The sequence below is a fragment of the Zosterops lateralis genome, assembly GCF_965231275.1.
Source record: "Zosterops lateralis genome assembly, chromosome: 5".
In the NCBI taxonomy this organism is placed as follows: domain Eukaryota; kingdom Metazoa; phylum Chordata; class Aves; order Passeriformes; family Zosteropidae; genus Zosterops; species Zosterops lateralis.
In genome coordinates, this window is record NC_139766.1 from 49,272,952 (window position 1) to 49,290,729 (window position 17,778).

The 17,778-nt window shown below is 45.0% G+C and overlaps 1 long non-coding RNA gene across 2 annotated transcripts in view; it reads right to left on the minus strand.

The window, feature by feature from the left end:
• Positions 1-9,669: 9,669 nt before the first annotated feature.
• Positions 9,670-17,778, minus strand: part of LOC310909678 — a 59,139-nt gene continuing 51,030 nt past the window's right edge. For both annotated transcript variants that reach the window (XR_014590136.1, XR_014590137.1), the window contains one exon: positions 9,670-9,843. This is a non-coding gene — a long non-coding RNA (uncharacterized lncRNA). The remainder of the gene's footprint in view (positions 9,844-17,778) is intronic.

Here is a 17,778-nt window from a genome sequence, read left to right on the forward strand (position 1 = left end):
TACTTTCCTGAGGCTGTTCTTAGACTAGCAGCACACCTGGAGAGGTGCCTCAGGGATGAAGGTGAAAGGTAAAGACTGATGGTGGTGGGTATGGTCAGGAAGCCCCTGCTACTGTGGCTGGGAATGGGTCCTTGTGAGTAATGAGAAGATCTGTATTCAGACCCATTATCAGATGCTATTTGGGAATTGAAGCCTGTCAAGGAAAAGAGACTTCTGAGGTCTAAGCAGGGTGGGAAGGCTGGGTGGATGCAGGGTGTTTGGAAAGCAAATGGGCACCTTGGATGATGTTTGTTCTTCTTGTGACACTGTTGCCTGCACAGCTTATGGGCCAGGGGCAGGCACTGGCTTTGGTATGTGCTGGTGCAGCCAGTTCCTCCTGATAAAGTCACCAAAAGAGCCAGAACTGCTGGGCTCAAGGCCAGGTTGGATGGGGCTTTGAGCAAGCTAATCCACTGGAAGGTGTCCCTGTCCTTTGCAGGTGAGCTGGAAACAAAGTCTTTGAGGTCCCATCTGATCCAAACCATGCTCTGATTCTATGAACTGCTGTATGTGGTAATTTCTGTCAGCAGCCTTCACAGCTGTGCCATGTGCTTGTGAGGTCACTTTTCCACGGGAAGCTGACTGCCAGCAGTAGACCCAGCACCAGAATATGTGGTTCTGAGGTACCCTCTGTCAGAGCAGCTCATGGGACACCTGATGGCAAGGTGTGAGCTGTGGAGTTGGGAAGTCACTCTTCCCCAAGTCTTCTTCATTGGCACATCCCTGGAGTTCATGACTTTACTCATGACAGCAGCACCAGTGGACTGGCCAGCTGCAGTACTGTAAGTCTCAGGGTCTGCACCAGCTACCTGCAGTTGTAGAGGATAATTTCTGGCACTGCAGTAGCTCTTGACATGCAGGCTGGTTTGGGATGGATGTCTGTCTTCTGTCCCTGCCAGGCCCCCTTGGGGCTGAGCTTGCCAGTGCCTCACTGTGAACCCAGACATCCCAGAAGTGAAGAGGTCACTGAAATTCAGCTTTTTGATGCTGTTGTGCTTGGGGTGTGTCCACAGGCTGCAATACATCTCTTTTTCCTCTCTCCTGTTCTCTTCTCCTTCCCTCAAGTTGTTAGAACCCAGAGGTCTGTGGGCTGCTCTGGGTGATGGATGGTTATGAGTGACATTCCAGGATGTACCCAGGCCCTGGTGACACAAAACAGGGACCAGATGTGGCATTGCCCTTTGGAGAGCAAGGCCAAAAAATGGCAATAATTGGGGGATGCAAACTAACCTTATGCTCTCAGAGGTCTTTTCCCAGTGAGGCAAGAATTAATAAATCCTTCTTCATCTTTTCTGACATGGTGGGAGTTTAATGGCTACTTCCTTAGACCAGTTCTTGGGTGACTGGTTTCAACTAAGATGGACAGAATTCCCTCCATACTTGCACCAAGGCAACATTTATTTCCTATCCAGTACTGTAATTGATCTCAGACACAGAAGCCTAAGCTTTTCTGACATATAGATAGGATCTTTTAAGCACCATATTCCTGAAAGATGCTTTTAATTGTCATGGATATCCAATATTATCTAACAAAACTGGTCAGGTCACAGCTAAGGTCTTTGAGGAGCTGCATGTTTTTTGTTAGAGTTTTGTGGAGTTTGAGGGTTCTATTTTTTGTATTTTTGATTTTTATAGTGCAGAACACTGTTTGTATTACTCCCAATTAAACAAAATATTTTATTCTTTTAAGAAGTAGTCTCCTCTTGTGATTTCCCCCTCTTGGAGAGGGAGTTCCCAGCAAATACCATCAAAGTCTGTCAAACGGATTTTTAATTTCAAAGTCTTAGGATAATGCAGAGATGTTCCTTGTTAATGCAGAGCAGTGTTGGTTGACATGAACACAACAGCCTGAGTTTCTGTGCTAAGGGGAGCAGGCACCAGGGCAGACAGGGCTGTGTAAGTCCCTGCTCCCTCACACCCTGGCTTTGGAAGGGATGCACCACGGCTGGATTCACATCTGGCTTACACTTAAAAGACTGCACACACGCCAGCTCCCTCCTGTTTATACAGCTGAGTTTTAACACACTAAGTTTGTTCTGGGCTTTTGTTTCATCATGTGGTAAAAAGCTGCAGCTTGGTGGTATTTCTTTTGGCAAGCTACCTCGCAGGCTGAGATATTTGAAAATGAGCAGCGTTGGTGCTGGGGGAATGCCCTGTCCACATGGACATCCTGCTCCTTCTGGTATCAAAGCACCAGCTTGTTTTATACCCATATTTTTATCTTTGTTATGCATTTATATAAAACCATACATTTTTATACATCCATATATATATGTATATTCTAAGAGAGAACAAGGAAACATCTCATTATGATGCAGATATGTTCCACAGGTATCTTAGTTGATTCTCATGATGACCAGAAAAGGGTGGGCCACTGTTAAACGAGGTGGGAAAACCAGCAATAGGTGATGTCATAAAGACAAAAGCACTCCATGCCTTTCTTATTTTTCCTCCAGCTTTACCCATTCATTCACCAATTAATATTTTTTAGGTTGACAGTGTTCATCTCAGCAACAAGGAGGTAGAATTTAGGGTGGAAGAAGAATACAGCAGGATATTTTCCACAAGACTGGATCCAAGGGAGCTCACAGAAACAGTCATTTATTGTTGGTTGTTTTTTTTGTTTGTTTGTTTGTTTTTTTTTTTTTTTTTTTTAGAACTGATGGCAGCTAGGGGAGGTTTCTGAAGCCTGGGAGAGGATAACAGGAATGCCCATCTTGGAAAACAGGCAAAGCAAGGGGATCAAGAAGCCATAGACCAGTCAGCCTACTTACTTAGTGCATGGAAAAGTGCTGGAAGAAATAATCAAGCAAATTATTTATAAGCCTCTAGAATATAGCATGGAGATAAGTAACAGCCAACAGGGATTTGTCAGGAACAAATCATGTCAAACTCACCTTATTTCCTCCTATGACAGGGCAATAAGCCATGTGGAGAGGCAATGAATATCACTCAGCAAGGCTCCTGATGCTGTCTCAAGCCACACTCTCCTGTAGATGCCACAGGGATGCAGACCATGGAGTGGGAAAAAGCCACTGACAATGAACCATCACCTCTGTGCCCCATCCCTGTGGTGGGACACATGGCAACAGGGACAGCTGGAGAAAACATGAGATGCTTCAATAAGGAGAAGTGCAAAGGACTAGTTTTAGGTAGGAATAAATGGTGCACATCCCTGGTCAGGAATGCTTAGCACAACAGCAGATCAACAGACAGAAAGGATCTGCTGGGGTTGGAGAGCCATGAACATCACAAGCTGAATGTGAAACACAGTGTGGAAAAGCAGATGCCTCACTGGGTGAAACAAGGGGTGAATTTCAGGTGAGAGAGACTTTCTGCATCACCCAATGTTAGCAAGGGCTCAGGTGGCATTGCCTGCCCCAGTTTGAGCACTGCTGTTGGAGAAAAATATGGATTAATTGGCAAGAGTTCACCTGAGAGCACTGAGGATGGTGTGTGTCGTTGGGAGCATGTCCTGCACAAGAGAGTAGAAAGAGTAGGATTAATTTATGCTGGGGCTAAATGGTAGGTGCAAGAAGGTGGGGAGTGAGGTGGACAGGACCAGAAGCCCAGGATGTGTAGCAGGAAGGGACGGGGAGGTTGAAAACGAGTGAGATTGGTGGTAAAGGTGGAAAGCGCTGGGAAGAAAGAGTGTGACCTGGAGGGCGGTGGGGTTGCTGTTGCAGGGAAAAGTTTGGCCACAGCTGATCCCACAAGTAAGCAGAGAGGGTGGTCCCTCTTTCCTGGGCTTTGTGCCTGCACGGGGATGCTCTCCTGAAATCAGAGCAGGCTACTGCTGCCTCGTCAGCAGTCGGGATACTCACCGAAACAAGACCTGCGTTAATCAGCACAACGGGGACATAATTAATTATTCTCAGCACTTTCTCAATGGAAATGTTAGAAAGGAGGGCTAATCTGTCCCCGCTGCCCCCTGTAATCCTATGCCACGGCCGGCTTTATTGGCTCTAAGGGGAAAAGAGGCGCATTTGCTTTCCCGCTGATCCGGCGTTAAGCGTGCTCACTTCACAGGCGCGTGCAGATGAAAGTGTAATTGCACGGAAGGTGAATTGATTGCAATTAACCCCAGGACTCGGCCTCGGGCTGGGGTGTCCCACCTTCCTCCCTGGGAAAGTGCCATCAGGGCAGAGCGCGCGGCTGATGAATATGTACATCATGGCACAAAACGCGCACGGTACAGGTGAAAGTACATAAATCATCCAGAAAAACACGTATTACACCGAAATGATCAAATTATAAATGAAGCACATAAATCATGAGATTACACCGTTGGATTGTATCAGGGACCATAAATTACATAGTGAAGCCCGAGGTTCACGGAGAGGTTCATGGAATAATGAAATGGGACTCATATAACTTAAGGAAAATGTCGTTATCTCCATGAAATGGAAACGCAAATATCCAGCCCGACCTCCATGTATTTTTGCAACGTCTTCTATCAGGAAGGCTCCCAACAATAGGGCCAGTTAAGCACAATAAGCCCCAAGGAAGCCTCCCCTGCCGAAGCAAACAACTATTACACATTAAAAAGCATGTTCGAGAGATAAGTTTGTAAGGAAGATAAAAAGTCTCCAGCAGAGCTGATAGTTGGGCAGCGAAGCTGCTCCAAAGGTTGGTGACACGCGAGGAGGCTGAAAAAGCTTCTCTGCTCAGTGCGAAAAGTAGGAAGAGTTGTGTTCTGTGAGCAGCCGCTTGATTTCCTATTGATGGAGAGCGCGGGATGCTGGGGATGGTGGGGCGCTCAGGATGGCGGCTGGAAATGGGCTCAGCAAGGCACTGCCTGGCAGCTGGAGCAGGGCAATTAAAAGTTAACATGAAAAAAAATTTCAAATCGATACGCTCTACAATCGGAAACCAATGGTGTTCAGGAGAAGAAAGGGGAAAGGGATATTGAATTCAGTCATTTCATACCTGATCTTCTGCCAGTTTCTGCTTTTATTGGTCTATTTTTCCTTCCTTGCTCCTCGCTCCAAAAAGCAATTTGCTTTTTTGCCCCCCTCCTAGGTTGGTTTTTCAAACAGGTACAATTCAGCAGAGGAAAGGCTAGTCCAATAAAATAGAAACCCCTCTTTTATTTTTTTCAAAACACAGCTTTGTTGCTAATCAAGCCAGCTGTTGAGAAAGTCTGGCTGTCCCTTGGCTGCTGCCAGGATTCCATGTAACAGAATGGGTCAGGGCGCTGGGTTTTTTTCCCAGTGGGTCAGTGTGTCAGTGATGTCAGTGCCATAGCGTGACTCTGGGATTTACATCCCTTCCCAGCATTGCTGAGCTGGGGATATGGGTGGCACATATATACTGGGGGATTCCTTAGCAGTAAATGAAGTGTTTGACCTGGTTCAGTCCTCAGGGCACGAGGTGGAGCCGACTGAATTTATGTACTGGAATGGCTGGTTTATGGCCGACCCTGGAGGGGCACTGACTCAACCTATTTCTGGCTGAAGATGTTAATAAGGATGCAGATGATGTCTCAAGTGGGCAGCAAAACTAACATTTAAGGGAGAATGCCTAAAATGTTTTGTAGTACACAGACATAATTTTTAATTAGCAGGCACACCAGATATAGTATCCACTAATACTCAGTAGTAAAATCCATCTTCAATAGCAAAACTGTCTTCAGCTCAGATGCTCAGCTCCTGTAAGAGAGGGCTCCATTCTAATTTATTTTTCAGTGAGCTTGGGATGGAAACCTGGGTTCGTATGATGGGAAAATAAATACATTTTTGAAGAAAAAAATGGGGTTTGGGCTGCTAATCCCTGGGAGGGGGAGGGCCATGCTCAGCCTCCTAACCAAAATAAGTTGGTTAAAAATAAATAAATGGTTGAGCCTGCTAGGTGTGAGCATAATCATTTTACTATATGATCTATGCGTTTCATTAGTTGAGGTACACATTTCGCTGTAATAAATGTGCTTCAGTAAATGATCTATGCATTTCTTTCTGGAATGTATGTGTTTCACTGGGAAAGGTATGTGTTCATCAGCTATGAGTAATGCTCCTGACGGCACTGCATTATATTGCTCAGCTGGTATCAGCTCAGCACTGCACATCCATTCCCCCACAGGCACCCATCCAGCAGGACAGCACTGAGGGGCCCTGCCATTCCTGGGGCACCGGGGAGATGGAGCAGAGGAGAGAAGCAGGAGGGTCCCTGTGCGATGCCCGCCTGCTGGGCACACAACAGAGGTGTGAAAAGCAGGGGAGGTGGTTGATGCAGGCAGGCTGGGCTTTGGCAGCACAGGCAAGGGATGAGCCCATCGGGAATGCAGCTGGAGGTTTGCCCGTCCACTCTGTACTCAAGTCCTCAGCGGTCCTTTCTACTCACTCTGCTAAGAGTAGGGTGATTTCTTTTGCTTCCAAAGCTCACCCAGCTCAGTAACATCCCCCCGAGATTTCAGTGGGCCAGGCCACGAGAGGCATCCCCATCGCCACTCAAAATTTTGAATTTCCTCCTTGTGCTCCTTGGCATTGCCACTGTGTTTTGGAAATTGCCCAGCCAGCACCTGAGGCAACTAAAGCTAAGTGAACACTTGAAAAAAGGTCTCCTAACTGCTTGATAATCAGTCCCCTCCCCCAGCAAGGCTCCTTGCCCATTACAGCATTGTTATTCACTTGTAATGACATCGCTTATTACCGCAGAATACATATTAGTCTTGGCCATGGGACTAATGATTTGTATCTGAGCCTTCATTTTAAAATCACTTTTCATCAATACATCCATTTTTATAGATACAGCTTTATATAATTCATTACACATATTTCCCTTTACTGACCTATTTTGCTGTACCCTGCATCTATCACTGCAGATGCTATTCTGCTCTTCTGAAAAAATCCTGCCTTTTCTACATTTCTCTTCATTAATATGCTCAGGAGCTGTGGTCACATGTATTTTTGTATTATCTTATAGTTTCCTCCTCTCTGTCTGAACAAAAATGGTGATTCTGAAAAGGGCTGTAAAATCTGAATGAATCTGAATTAATTAGGAACTCTATTGATGTTACATAATGCCCATTTCAGTTTACCCGGTATATATTTTCTGATTAGTTCCACTCTCTTTCTCTTTCTCTTTTTTTCCCCCCCAAAAAAATCTAAATATTTTCTTAGTGTGTCATTTGGTGGAAGCAGTTTTAAAGGAAACCATTTCTGATGGAACTAGTTCAGTGCTGAAATAGGGCTGAGTGTAGCTCACGCTCCAAACTGGGTCAGTCAGGAACACTGGAGACCATTAGGAGACCTGAAGTATCTGTTTTCCACGAGGGAATAAATATTTTGGGTCAGGTCCTCAGCAAGTTTAAGTTGGAATAGGTCACGGATTTATAAGCAGCTCTGGCTGTGTGTTGTTATATGCACCTGTCGGTAATGCGCCAGTCACTGAGCAACAGGATCATCATTAAGGGCCTCGTTAAGAGTGGATAATGATAATCCCTTTTGCCTGTGAGTTTGAGAAGTGGAAATGTCATGGATGAGCCCGCTACTCTGGATGCTTTCATCACTCCTTGGTGTCTGTGTTGGTGTAGTGCCTGCAGGCTCATGGGAGGGAAAGGATCCCATGTGCTGGGCTCCATGTGTGGTTGTGAAGGACCCAAAGCAACTGTCCTTCAGGATTTCCAGGGGACTTGGGAACGTGCCCCCAGGGCTGGAGCAATGAGGTAGGAGCCACACTGGGGCATCCCAAAGGGTCTCTCATCACTTTTGCCCACCAGCTGGTGCTAATGCAACCTCCCCAGCAGGAATTTCTCCATGCTCTGCAGGTCTGTGCCCATCTCCCTGGTGGAGTGGGCCCAGCTGGAGCGGAGCAGGCTTCCTCCATCCTAGTGTAATTTCTAAATGGTACCTGAGGGCAGGACATAGCCACGCCTAAGGATGTCCTCAGGTCCCACACAACAGTTTTGGGCCCACGGCTGCAGAGCTCACTTTGGGTGTGAGAGGAGAGCAGGGCTGGAGGTGCTGCTGCTTCTGAACATGGCAGTGATGGACAAACAACAGGATGCTGCTCATCTGCAGGACCCACCTTGCCTCTCAAAAAAATGGTCCATGATGCCCTTGCTTCCTTCCCAGCACCACAACTCCTGTCTTATCTCCTCCTTCAGCTTTTTTCTCTGTCCTATTTTATTCTGGGCTTGTGGGGCATGTCAGGATACCTGCCAGATATTTGCTGAATCGAGACTATGATTTGTCTATGATTCTCCATACTCATTTGCTGACTGTAAATTTTTGCTTAGACTCTGGGACATACTTTTTTAATTTGCTGCGAATTGCTGTATCCTTTTCAGATGTTTTTGCTACCATAGCATTATGGTTATGAAATGAATTTCAAAGAACGCTGGTGGGAAGAAGATAGACTGAAGCATTACTTTGGCTTGTAAAATAAGGTGGGGGGAAGGAATTAGTTTATACAGCCAACCACAAATCTTGAATTACTCTGATGTTTTGGTCATCATCGGCAACCTCGGTGGGGAGATAAATCAATTTTTGGCAGCAGCAGACAGCAATCTGACTCAGGGCCAGAACAGCTTGGCTGGAGAGACACAGTAAAAGTTAGGGGGCTTCAGGAGGTTTCCTGAAGGTGCGGAGGGATGGGGAAGGACAGGGAGGAAATTAATCCATAAAACAATATTCCAGGCCAGCCTGTCATTTTCATGAATTCAAACATATATGCAGAGCCTGACATTTGCAAACTTGATGTGTTCCTGCCTGTTTCCAATCTCAAAAATAAACACAGCATGAAGGAGGTTGTAGTTGTCCGAATCCACTTTGTTTGTTGCAGTCAGCTGCTTTTTATTAGAACATGATTTAATGTGCATGATAGGAGTAAAAACTACTAGTCTTATATTCTTTTAATCTCAAATGGAAGCTAAACTTGGTTTTCTAAAATGCTAAAACCAGCTGTGGTCTAATACAAGGTTCTTGAAGCCTGTAATGTTGGGCTCTTGTCAGGGTAGAAAATCTTTGGTAATGGTATCCCAGATTGTCAAGCTAAGGTGTTTATAATGAGAATTATTTTGCTTTTTAAACCGTGGTAAAAATATTGTGCAAACTATAGCTCATCTCCTTCTTTCTGCAGTTTCTTTTTTACCTTATATACAGTTAATTTTGGAACGTATCTTCAGTGATTCTCAAAATAACCTGAATTACTAGTGTGTTGCTCTTATCTTTGTTTCTTTGAATCTGTAAGGAACTGCCTCAAATGGTCAATGATTATCTAATATTTGTCACAGGCCATCTTTCCTGCAAATCCACTTTGCATGTGTGATAGTCACACCCAGTTCTCCCCTAATTTATCCTAAACCAGGACACAGACCTACGGCGCAGAAGTGCTGAACAACATACTCGACACATCCATGTAATGGGTGATATTCTCATGCCAAATGACTTCAGAGTACTGTCAGTACCAAATATATTCCGGGCCTTAAATGCTGTTTTCTCCCTTGTTGCACATATAATCTCTGCTTTCCCTGCCATAATTCACTGCTTGGAGTGGCTAATGACAGCTGATGATGGTGATGATGCATTTTAATACATCTACTAGGCCAGTACATGTATAAGATCCTCCCTGCTTCCTATTACTTCCCTCACATCAAACAGATGGTAAGCAAAGACAGTGCTGCATTTTTATTTTTTTTTTATCTCAGGATCAGTGACACAATATCAGACATTGGTGGGGTTAAGGCAGAAACCCATTGGGAAAATTTGTTTCTTGTGGAAATGTCTGCGGAGCTCTTTTCCAAATGCCTATTCCAGGCATTCCCAGTGGGTTGATGTCTCTCAGCAGAATTTCGGGGTTTGAATCCTGTAAAACAAAAACCAAGTGAAAATCTTGGAAATGGCATCAGCTGTAGGGCAGTTTCCACGTGGTATTTTTGAAACACAGGTACAAGCTGACCTTTCTAGACTTCAGTCATACAGGGCTAAGTGAATGGAGAAAGGGAGATGAAGAGTTCAGGACTGTTCACCAGAAAAATCAACCATTTCCCTGCTGATATCAATGTTTTTTCTATTTTTTTTTTTTTTTTTTTTTTTTTACTTAATAGTCAGGAAAACATGAGGTATTTCAGACCTCCTTTGTGAAGTACTCTAATACATCATTTATAAGGACCGCTTAGTAAAACTTTTTGATTGCACCTCAGATTTTGATAGACTAACATCACAGCTGAAAACTGTGATTTATGAAAATTTTTGACCAGTAAGTAATAATAATAGGACAGGGGGAAGAAGCCCACAGAGGAGTAGAAAAAAGCCCCTATTTTTCTTTTGCCTGAATCATGTAGGAAAAACATGTAGTTGTGATCTCTGTCACCGGAAGAGATTTGGCCGACAAGCATATATCTTGGTCTATTACAGGCGCTAATTTGGGCTTCTCCACCACTATAGAAAAGGCCTCCACGTACAAAACTCTCCACTTGCTGCTGGAGCACAACAGTGTCTGAACAAGGAAGCACCTGTGAGGGGGAACTGCACCCCTTTGAACTCCAGAGAGGGGTCTTGTTGGTAAACCAGTCTATGCCCTTTCCTGGTAGTCTGCTGGGTGGCTTCCCAAAGGAAAAATTGCCAACAGTCACACAGGTTTGGGGGCAATGTCTGGAAATAGGTCATCCTGACAAAGAGTATTCCAGAAGTTCATGTTTTCTTGAGGGCAATGATGACTCCAGAGGGCTGAAGTGGGAGAGCTAAAGGGCTTTAGAGAGCAGCAGTTACGTCTTCACATCCTAAGTTTCACCATTATCCTAATTACCATCACTAAGGGATTACTCAAGCGAAACTTTATTATTATTATCATCATCATCATTAATTTTGAGGCAGGAATTGTAGACATTACGTGTATCTACCCCGCAATTAGGATTTTTACAAGATTTAAGCCCTCACCAAGAGGACAAAGCAGAAAAATTTACTGAGTTGCTAATCTATAAAGCCTTTGGGACCTCATATCAAAAGTTCTCTTACATGTGATAACCAAGAGTCTTTAATTTCACTGAGTTTTTTAATGGTAGAAAAAAATCCCAACAATCCATGGAGACTGGTCAAAACCTTCAAGTTTCATATTCATGCCAGCACAGGAGAGCTCTTACCATACCCCACTTGGTGTCTGTAATACTCTTTGGAGCATGGAGTGGCTCCAAAAACATAGGGTTACGTCACAGTAATCAAGTACAAACAAATCCAAGCTTCCACCTGCAGTTTGCCATTGCATTTGGATGGGGTTTTGTATAAGCAATTGTGTCATACCAGTAACATGGGGTGATTAATGCAGGGAACAACACAATGCTCCCTTAGCCTTACAGCACTGTTGCTGCCTGGGTTGGCTCCAAGAGGAACCCCACATAATTAACATGACTCTCACCCTTTCACTTTTAACATGCCTCCTAATTAAGCTCTCCAGGATCTGAACTTCACTTTCTGGCTGCAGTGGCTGCAAAATGATTTATCCCCCCATGATGGTCACTAGTGCCAACCTCACTGTCAGGAAAGCATGCCGAAGCATTTAACACTTTGAATTATTTTATTTCTTCTCCTCTCCTGTTTAAGTAGGGAGGGCTGCTGCAAAACCTTGCATTTCAGAGCCAGCTCATCAGTGTGCAAATGCATCCATAGGCCATCTCTCATCCATTTGTGTATAATGGACATACGTACCTAAGGGATGATAAGGGTGCATATAACAAGCCTTTGACCTGTAATTAGCCTATCTTGCTTTCTTTAAAAAAATCTTTATGTCACTCCATTTGCAGATTAATTAAACCTAATAGATGTAATGAAACGCAAAGGGAGCCGATCGCTTTGTAGAGATTTAATATTGATTTGTACACTAAACTGGCTTTAGTGTATTTTAAACAATTATTGCCAATAGATAAATTTCTGCAACAACTCTTTTATGTAGAAACAGGTCACGTCGAGGTACAAAGTCTACCTATGCATATAGTTGATATCCAACCCCCCCATCCCCATTTGTATTTGCACAGCACCTCCAGCTCCTTAGCTGAAAGGTGCTGTTTACACAATATTATTTTAATTTCACATGACAAATGTGCTACCATGAAGCTAAACATTCATCATTACCCAGGCGCGCTTCCCCCCTCTGTGAGGAGAAGCAGTGTCAACTACTGGCACAGGCTCTCAGCAGATAACACCAGCTGGGGAACAGCAGTCTCATTCCACAGAAATCCCATTGCTGAAAAAAAATTCAGTGGATGTGCCCAGGGCCCAGAGGGACCTCAGGTACCATGGCTCCTGAACTGGGGTGGGATTCTGCCTTGCAAAGCCACGATTCCCTGCCTGGTTCAAATCTCAGCAGAGCGGGCTGCAAGGGCAGGCAGCCCCGCCTGCCTTCATCCATCGCCGTGCCAAAACGGGAAGGACGTGGAGCCGGCAGTGATGATGAGAGCTCACATGAATCCCCTGGGCCTGCAAGCAGGGTTTCCTAATTGTCAGCTGTGCTGCGCCAGGCTTGTTTAAAATAATTAGAGTGCAGCGGCTTAAACAGACCGGGGAGGGTTGGGGTGGGCTTTTTTTTTTTTTTTTTAATCCCTCCATATGGGTTTTTATCAGTTGCTATCAGCTCCCTGCTCATTTCTGACACCATCACTCTGCCAGGCAGGGGGATGGGGAGGGGGGAGGGGGAAGCAAGGTATTATATTTTAAGTACACGAACGCATTCAGAAAGAAAGAGGACGAACCAGCCCCAATGTATGCGGTGGATGGAAACAATACAGCCAGCACACTCAAACTATATTACTAAAAAAAAAAAAAAAAAAAAAAAAAAAAAAAAAAAAAAAGGGAGGGGGAAGGAGAAAAATCTGCTTGCTCCTCTTCCTCCTCTCTTCCCTCCAAGAGGGCTAGCTGAAATCTTTCTTAATTACCGCTTATTTCAATGACAGAATTGTAATTTATCATTTAGTTGTAATTTGACATATGTTCACACCTTTGCCATTTCCAATTTCCTCCTTCACTCTAATTGTCTGCCTGGCTCGCCTGTCACGCGCGCCCCCCGGGATTAATTCCAGCTGTCTGTCTGCGGCGGGCTGGGGCTGGGGCTGGGGCTGGGGCTGGCGGCGCGCTCGGGGCTGGCGGCGCGGTGACAGCGGTGTCACTGCGCGCTCCGCTCAGCCCGGGCATCGCCCGCCCGCCCCGCCGTGTTTATTGTTTAGCCCGCTCTCGCATTTCTGACTTTTCGGGGTTTTATTAGACGCTAATTACGCTCCCCGGCTGTCAGCTGAAAGGAGAGGAAAGCTTGCGGTAATTAGCGGGAGGGGGCCCCGGCGGCGGGGATGCGGGAGCCGGTAGATGTCTCTCGCTCTGCACACCGGCTTTAAATGCTCTGCCTTCATTTTCCTGTTTATGCTCCCCCGTCTCGCTGACGTGGCCTCAATAGAGCAATTGCAGTCTCCTTCCCCGACCCTGCTCTTCCCGTTTAACACGCTTCAGCATCCTCTTAAAACCCCCTTTCCATGGCCAGGTGCTGCTCCACCCGGGCACAATCCGCGCGCCGGGGATGGATTTGGCACAGGGGGTGTTTGTGTGCCCAGGATGGCAGATAGTGGGAAATAGTGTGCCCAACGTGAGTGTACACCCTGGCTAACAATTAACCTGCCAGAGGCTGCTTTGGCCACCAAGGAAATGTTTGGGCTCCTTTCCCCATGGCTGGTCCTGCTGTGCTCACACTCACCCTATCCCCTTGTCCATGTACATCCGTAACCAAGAGGCTGCCACTGCCAGGCCAGAGGCTGCTGCTTTTCATCAAGAGAAGAGATATTTCACCAGTGTTGTGAAGTAACACCTAGAATTAGATTCTCAGCCACACTTTTCATGGGCAACAGCTGAATTCACATTGTGACATGTTACCTGGCCCCCTTTTCTCTGTCCCACCCAGTTTCCACCCAGAGGCTGTCCTGTGGGCCTCCAAAGCACATATGGATGCTATAGGCATCTTGCTCCACCAGAGGATCTGACAGAAGGCAGCACCCGAGGGGGACCACCCTTAAGAGCTCCTCTTAGAGATAAAAACGACTGGAGAAATAAGTTCAGTGTACTGCTGCTATGGGATTTTTAAAAATTCTTTCAGCCTTTGCCTGAAAGTACAGAAAATATCCACTCTTTTCCCCATTTTCCTAGGAGATTTTTTCCAGAAGCATAGGTGCATGGTCTGTTTTTGCAAATGTTTCAAAAAAGTGGTGCAGCCCCAGCCACCAAAGCAGAAAAAAAACTGGCTAACCAGCTGAGCAGATACTTAGAACAGTTTGAAGACAGAAGGCAACATCATCCTCTAGCTTGATTACCAGCATCTTCTACTGTATAACTCCCCAGGATCCCACATCTTTATTGTGGCTTAATCCCAGCTGGCACCTAAACCCCACACAGCTGCTCACTCACTCCTGACCCCTGTCAGGATCAGCTAGAGAATGGGTAAAAGTGAGACAACTCATGGATTGGGATAAAGACAGTTTAACAGGGAAAGCAAAAGCTGGGCATGGAAGGAAGGCAAAACAAGGAACTCATTCACCGCTTCCTGTTGGAAGTTCAGCCATCCCCAGGAAAGCAGGACTCTGTCACATGTAACAGTTACTTGAGTAGACAAATGTCATCACTCCAAACATCCTCCCACACTCCTTCTTCCCTCTGCTTTATGTGCCAACATTGACACCCCTTGGTGTGGGATATCCCTTGGGTCATTTGGGGTCAGCTGTCCCAGCTGTGCCTGCTCCCAGCTCCTTGTGCTTCAGCCTCCTCACTGGAGCAAGGAGCAGAAAATACCTTAACTCTGTGCAAGCTCTGCTCAGGAATAACAAAAACATTCCTGTGCGTCCAAGACTCTTTCCAGCACTAACCCAAAGGCAGCCCCACACCAGCTACTGTGAAGACAACTAATTCCCAGCCAAAACCAGTATACTGTCCACTGTTTCTTTCACATGCTACCTAAGTAAAGATATATAAATCAAAGCAAAGAGATAAACTGCCTATTCTAGCTGTTAGGTGAAGCCTGAAAATGCTGAATAAAACAGTTTCAGACAGAAAAAAAAATCTTCACATATTTATTAATTTCCCAATGATTTTTAAATCACCCATCAGTATCTGCATGAAAGAGAAACCCACAGAAGCAAGAGTAAGTTGGCAACCATTGTCCACTGCATTGGAAGTGTGGATGCTGGTGGAGGTGAATTTTAAAGAAGCTCCTTTGCACTTCATTCTGCGTGCCCTGTCCCCACACACAGCCTCTAAGAATGGTGAGCTCCATCACAATCTTTATTTATATCTGCTCTTGTCACTGGCATAGCCTTAGGTAAATGCTTTAAGCCCAGTCTTGATGGTTCAGGTGCCTTAACAGATCCCTTAAGTGTTTAAGAGTAAGCTAATGCCCTGGAAACACAAACCCATCCAACTGATACAATTCCTCCCTCCCTAAAATTAGCCCAAACTCCTTGCACTGGGGCATCCTGAGCCTTTCTAGGCATCATCTTGGCAACACACCACAAAACCAACCCAAGCAGAGAGTGCAAGCTAGAGGTCAGTGCATCTTGGCACTTCCAAATTCCAAAGGAATTAATTTCAGAGCCAAGGGACACTGGAAAGAAAAACCAACCTAAATCACCACTCCAGTTTAGCTGGAGGCAAAAAGCAGTGGTTGGCAGCACTGTGAGAAGCTGGCAAGATGCTGCTGTTTGGAAATCCCTGGCCCAGGGCCATATGCCTTCCCACAGTGGTGTGAGCAGGCAGAAATCCTCCTCCAAGCTCAAGTACACAGATCAGCACTGCTGGGAAATATTTAATGACTTGTAGGAGGCAAGACTGAATGGATTTACATTTATTTAAATTTTTTTTCTCCTTTTCGATGTCTGCTTCCTACATCATTGACCTTTTAAAATTATTTCACTACTTACTGACTTTGTTTTCTGTGTGTTGCCATTTTTACCTTCCAACTTCCTGCCTTTTGCCATCTAGGACGGCCAGCATTCTCAGCAGTTTTGTTTGAACACCAGGATTTTTCTGATACACCTGTAAACTTTTAAGAGCCAGCATATCTGGCTCCCTTAGCTGCCAAATTGTGAGAAAACACAAAGTGCCTCTAGCTGAATCCTAAAAAAGATTTTCCAAATACTTACTCACATGCTCCAGCCTTGGTCTAAAGACTGGGGTATGAGGTACTTATGATTTAGTATTAGAACTTCTCTATATTTATGGCCTATTTCATATATCAGAGCTATTTAACTAGAAATGGTGCTGGAAATCAATGTATTCATTAGAACTGAATGATAAGTGCTTTTGGAAAGTCACTTTCTTTAACATTACTCTTAGCTATCAATTTTGTTTTTGTTTTAAACCTGACTTCCCCAGGCCTTATTCATTAATAGATAAGCAGTCATAAGTAGGTTATGAGCAAACAGGAGGCTCCTCTTCCACACTGGCACACCCAGTGCAGTTCCCACCTAGAAATACATCTGATTTTGCAAGGATGGCCATCTCATTCAGCTCACAGAGGGTCTCTGAAAACAACACACTTTTGCTGCATCAGTGGTGAGAATGTCAGACTCCAAGAGGAGAGGAAGGATTCAAACCCCAGCTGGAAAACAACCTTACAAGTAGTTGTCCTCTACAGTACAGGCTGCAGTGTTCTGTACTGTCAGTGGAGAGGCTAAAGAGGATAAAACAGGCTGAGACATGAAATTCTGTGGGAGCAGAGGGAGTTGCTGACTTTTGTAGAGGGATTTTTCCTTTTTTAATTATTACCTTACTTCTTGGGCATGTATTGTCTTAGCAGTGCTAGTCACTCACTTGAGTCACAGAAACACAGGGACACTGCAGCACTGATTTGTCCTAAATAGCCTGTCCCACACAGTCACTATAGCTCAAGTCCCAAACCTTGCTAGTCAATTACAGTTCCTGTCTGGCTGAAAGTGTAGTTACACTTCCTACACCCCATAAACATTCCCAGAGCTGGCAGGAGCAGACTCTGCTTGAGCAGAGCTCCCCAAGTGCATGTGGTGGTGGCACCAGGTTCCCGGGTCTCTCAGGAGCAGTCACTTCAGTCATCATCTCAGGTCTCATCTGCAGGACTTCCCCAGAACTGTGCAGGAAGTTCCATAGCAGTGGAGGGCTACTGAAACAGTAGTGGGTGGCTTTTCTTTGGTGCCCCCTCAAGCCTCTCTTTAGATTTCAACAAAAACCTCTGTTAATCCTGATGCTACTAACAAAACAAAAGAAAGAGGAGACCCCAGTAATGCTTACCTGAGAGGCTGACAAGCCCTTTGCTGTACCCTTCCTGAGCTTGTAGTAGTTTAGTTTTGCTCTAGCTCCTGCTTGAACATGGTATAGTGCTCTTCTTACAGATGCTTGACCAAGAAGAGATGAGGAGACTCCTTGTCTATCCTCAGTATGCAAGTTTAACTTGTTGCATCCCTAAAAATCAAATTCACTTCTGTTTAAAAATAAAACCTCCAACCCAAGCAAACATAGTAGCTGTCTGCAAGAGTATGAAATACAAATATCAGAGAAAAAATCTCATTCATTCATGGAAAAAGAGATTAATTAATTTTCCTTTGAAGAAAGCACTCTTGTGTATCCCTTAACTTTCATATAGAGAACACATCAACATCTTGATCCCTAAATGTCATGCTCTGGGAAACTATAAGTAGGAAAAAATCAAGATGGTGTCCTGATGGAATTTTTTTTTGTGCACCAAAATATAGTGGTCACCACTGGTGCCCACTATAATATTTTTATATGTAGAAAGTGGCAAGCT